Below are 6,000 nucleotides of genomic sequence, written 5' to 3'. Positions count from 1 at the left end.
ACGTTCTCGGCCTTTCACACATTCTTCAATTCTCCCAAAATTATCGCCTCCTCTCCCACCCTGTGACTCACTTCCGCTTTCATGGTTCCATCCACTGCCACATATCTATAACACTTCACTTTATCCAGTTTTTCTCTATTCAAACGTACCTCCCAATTGACTTGTCCCTCAACCCTACTGAACCGAATATTATCACCATGCTTTTACACACATTCACTCACAACTTTTTTCTTTAACAAACTTTACCAAACTCAGTCACCAACTTCTGCAGTTTCTCATCCGAATCAGTCACCAGTGCTGTATCATAAGCGCACAACAACTGACTCACTTCCCAAGCCCTCTCATCCACAACAGACCGAATACTTATCCCTCCCTGCAAAACTCTTGCATTCATTTCCCAAACCACTTCATCCATATATATAAATTAAACAACCATGGAGACATCACGCACCCCTGTCGCAAACCTACATTCACTGGAAACCAATCACTTTCTTCTCTTCCTACTCGTACACATGCCTTACATCCTTGGTAAAAACGTTTCACTGCTTCTAGCAACTTGCCTCCCACACCATATACTCTTAATATCTTCCACAAAGCATCTCTATCAATCCTATCATATGCCTTCTCAAGAGCCATAAATGCTACATATAAATCCATCTGTTTCTCTAAGTATGTTTCACATGCATTCTTTAAAGCAAACACCTGATCCACACATCCCCTACCACTTCTGAAAACCACACTCCTCTTCCCCAGTTTGATGCTCTGTACATACCTTGACCCTCTCAATCAATACCCTTCCATATAATTTCCCAGGAATACTCCATACACTTTTACATATGTAATCTAAACACTCACCTTTATCCCCCTTTCCCTTTGTACAATGGCACTATGCATGCACTCCGCCAATCCTCAGGCACTTCACCATGAATGATACATACACTGATTATCCTCACCAACCAATCATCAACACATTTACCTTCTTTTTCTCAAATTCTACTTACCGGCTCTCATCGTCCGCAAAGCTTTCACTACCTCTTCTCTGTTTAAAAAACCATTCTCCATGACCTCACTTCGCACACCATCTCGACCAAAACACCCCATATCTGCCACTCTACCATCAAACACATTCAACAAACCTTCAAAATACTCACTCCATCTCCTTCTCACTTCTCCACTACTTATTACCTCCCCATTAGCAACCTCCACCGATGTTCCCATTTGTTCTCTTGTCTTACGCAATTTATTTACCTCCTTCCAAAACATCCTTTAATTCTTCCTAAAATCTAATGATACTCTCTCACCCCAACTCTCATTTGCCCTTTTTTCACCGCTTGGCCCTTTCTCTTGACCTTCTGCCGTTTTTTTTTTTTTTCATCTCCCAGTCATTTGCCTTACTTCCCTGCAGAAATCATCCAAACGCCTCTTTCACAAACAATCTTCCTTCTTTATCTCACCACTCACTACCCTTTCTAAATTGCCCACCTTTCTCTTGCCACAAGCATCTTCTGTACAACCCATCACTGCTTCCTTAATTACATCCCATTCCTCCCCCACTCCCCTTACGTCATTTGCTCTCACCCTTTGCCATTCTGCACACAATCTCTCCTGGTACATCTCTCCTACTTACATACGTATATTTATGCATATCACTCAATACAAACCAGGATTTCCCAAAGATCAGTCCTTTTTCAGCACACAAATCTACAATCTCTTCACCATGTCCATTTACAACACTGAACACCCAATGTACATCAATTATACCCTCAAATGCCACATTACTTACCCTTGCATTCAAATCACCCATCTCTACAACCCATCTATATATATATATATATATATATATATATATATATATATATATATATATATATATATATATATATATATATATATATAAAAATATATATATATATATATATATATATATATATATATATATATATATATATATATATATATATATATTTTTTTTTTTTTTCTTTTTTTTTTATACTTTGTCGCTGTCTCCCGCGTTTGCGAGGTAGTGCAAGGAAACAGACGAAAGAAATGGCCCAACCCCCCCCATACACATGTATATACATACGTCCACACACGCAAATATACATACCTACACAGCTTTCCATGGTTTACCCCAGACGCTTCACATGCCCTGATTCAATCCACTGACAGCACGTCAACCCCGGTATACCACATCGCTCCAATTCACTCTATTCCTTGCCCTCCTTTCACCCTCCTGCATGTTCAGGCCCCGATCACACAAAATCTTTTTCACTCCATCTTTCCACCTCCAATTTGGTCTCCCTCTTCTCCTTGCTCCCTCCACCTCCGACACATATATCCTCTTGGTCAATCTTTCCTCACTCATCCTCTCCATGTGCCCAAACCACTTCAAAACACCCTCTTCTGCTCTCTCAACCACGCTCTTTTTATTTCCACACATCTCTCTTACCCTTACGTTACTCACTCGATCAAACCACCTCACACCACACATTGTCCTCAAACATCTCATTTCCAGCACATCCATCCTCCTGCGCACAACTCTATCCATAGCCCACGCCTCGCAACCATACAACATTGTTGGAACCACTATTCCTTCAAACATACCCATTTTTGCTTTCCGAGATAATGTTCTCGACTTCCACACATTCTTCAAGGCCCCCACAATTTTCGCCCCCTCCCCCACCCTATGATCCACTTCCGCTTCCATGGTTCCATCCCCTGCCATATCCATTCCCAGATATCTAAAACACATCACTTCCTCCAGTTTTTCTCCATTCAAACTCACCTCCCAATTGACTTGACCCTCAACCCTACTGTACCTAATAACCTTGCTCTTATTCACATTTACTCTTAACTTTCTTCTTCCACACACTTTACCAAACTCAGTCACCAGCTTCTGCAGTTTCTCACATGAATCAGCCACCAGCGCTGTATCATCAGCGAACAACAACTGACTCACTTCCCAAGCTCTCTCATCCCCAACAGACTTCATACTTGCCCCTCTTTCCAAAACTCTAGCATTTACCTCCCTAACAACCCCATCCATAAACAAATTAAACATATATATATATATATATATATATATATATATATATATATATATATATATATATATATATATGCTAACCGCTAGGCTATGGGCCTGGCTAATAGGACACAACTATTCGAATACTAAGTACTCGAATACCCTTCGTCTCACAATGGTGAGCAACGGGGTCTATACCGGTTATTTCCCAACAGGTCACATAGCCAGCTGATAGCGTTTTACCGAACCTAACTGTACAACGCGGAGGTATATGAATACGAATAAAGTGCATATGAACGCGCACCTTCATAGAACATACAAACCTCCAACTGCCAGGATCGAACCTGGGACCCCTTGTGCAAGAGGCAGGCATGCTAACCGCTAGGCTATGGACCTGGCTAATAGGAAACAACTATTCGAATACTAAGTACTCGAACCATTGTGAGACGAAGGGTATGCGAGTACTTAGTATTCGAATTGTTGTTTCCTATTAGCCAGGCCCATAGCCTAGCGGTTACATGCCTGCCTCTTGCACAAGGGGTCCCGGGTTCGATCCTGGCTGTTGGATGTTTGTATGTTCTATGAAGATAAATATATATATATATATATATATATATATATATATATATATATATATATATATATATTCAAACTTTCAAACTATTCGCCATTTCCCGCATTAGCGAGGTAGCGTTAAGAACAGAGGACTGAGCCTTTGAGGGACTACCCTCACCTGGCCCAATTCTCTGTTCCTTCTTTTGGAAAATTAAAAAAAAAAAAAAACGAGAGGGGAGGATTTCCAGCCCCCCGCTCCCTCCCCTTTTAGTCGCCTTCTACGACACGCAGGGAATACGTGGGAAGTATTCTTGCTCCCCTATCCCCAGGGATAATATATATATATATATATATATATATATATATATATATATATATATATTATTATTATTATTATTTATTTGGTTTACTTTGTCGCTGTCTCCTGCGTTAGCGAGGTAGCGCAAGGAAACAGACGAAAGAATGGCCCAACCCACCCACATACACATGTATATGCATAGACGTCCACACTCGCAAATATACATACCTATACATGTCAATGTATACATATATATACACACACAGACATATACATATATACACATGCACAAAATTCATACTGTCTGCTTTTATTCATTCCCATCGCCACCCCGCAACACATAAAATAACAACCCCCTCCCCCCGCATGTGCGCGAGGTAGCGCTAGGAAAAGGCAACAAAGGCCAGATTCGTTCACACTCAGTCTCTAGCTGTCATGTATAATGCACCGAAACCACAGCTCCCTTTCCACATCCAGGCCCCACAGAACTTTCCATGGTTTTCCCCAGACGATTCACATGCCTTGGTTCAATCCATTAAAACACGTCGACCCCGGTATACCATATCGTTCCAATTCACTCTATTCCTTGCACGCCTTTCACCCTCCTGCATGTTGAGGCCCCGATCACACAAAATCTTTTTCACTCCATCTTTCCACCTCCAATTTGGTCTCCCACTTCTCCTCGTTCCCTCTACCTCTGAGACATATCCTCTTGGTCAGTCTTTCCTTACTCATTCTCTCCATGCAACGAAACCATTTCAAAACACCCTCTTCTGCTCTCTCAACCACATTATTTTTATTACCACACATCTCTCGTACCCTATTATTACTTACTCGATCAAACCACCTCATACTACATATTGTCCTCAAACATCGCATTTCCAGCACATCCATCTTCCTCCACACAACTCTATCTATAGATCACCGCTCGCAACCATATAATATTGTTGGAACCACTATTCCTTCAAACATACCCATTTTTGCTTTCCGAGATAATGTTCTCGACTTCCACACATTCTTCAACGCTCCCAGAACTTTCGCCCCCTCCCCCACCTAAGATTCACTTCCGCTTCCATGGTTCCATCAGCTGCCAAATCCTATCCCAGATATCTAAAACACTTCACTTCCTCCAGTTTTTCTCCATTCAAACTTACCTCCCAATTGACTTCTCCCTCAACCCTACTGTACCTAATAACCTTGCTCTTATTCACATTTACTCTCAGCTTCCTTCTTTCACACACTTTACTAAACTCAGTCACCAGCTTCTGCAGTTTCTCACACGAACTAGCCACCAGCGCTGTATCATCAGCAAACAACAACAGAATCACTTTCCAGGCTCTCTCATCCACAACAGACTGCAAACTTGCCCCTCTTTCCAAAACTCTTGCATTCACCTCCCTAACAACCCCATCCATAAACAAATTAAACAACCATGGAGACATCACACATCCCTGCCGCAAACCGACATTCAGTGAGAACCAATCACTTTCTTCTCTTCCTACACGTACACATGCCTTACATCCTCGATAAAAACTTTTCACTGTTTCTAACAACTTGCCTCCCACACCATATATTCTTAATACCTTCCACAGAGCATCTCTATCAACTCTATCATATGACTTCTCCAGATCCATAAATGCTACATACAAATCCATTTGCTTTTCTAAGTATTTCTCACATACATTCTTCAAAGCAAACACCTGATCTACACATCCTCTACCACTTCTGAAACCACACTGGTCTTCCCCAACCTGATGCTCTGTACATGCCTTCACCCTCTCAATCAATACCCTCCCATATAATTTGCCAGGAATACTCAACAAACTTATGCCTCTGTTATTTGAACACTCACTTTTATCTCTTTTGCCTTTGTAGAATGGCACTATGCAAGCATTTCGCCAATTCTCAGGCAATTCACCATGAGTCATACATACATTGAATAACCTTACCAACCAGTCAACAATACAGTCACCTCCTTTTTTAATGAATTCCACTGCAATCCAAACCTGCTGCCTTGTCGGCTTTCATCTTTCGCAAAGCTTTTACTACCTCTTCTCCTCTTACGAAATCATTCTCCCTAGCCTTCTCACTTTGCACACCACCTCGACCAAAACACCCTATA

The sequence above is a fragment of the Panulirus ornatus genome, chromosome 20 (genome assembly GCF_036320965.1).
Source record: "Panulirus ornatus isolate Po-2019 chromosome 20, ASM3632096v1, whole genome shotgun sequence".
Lineage (NCBI taxonomy): Eukaryota > Metazoa > Arthropoda > Malacostraca > Decapoda > Palinuridae > Panulirus > Panulirus ornatus.
The sequence above is the reverse complement of the archived record's forward strand: the minus strand, read 5'-3'. Positions refer to the sequence as shown.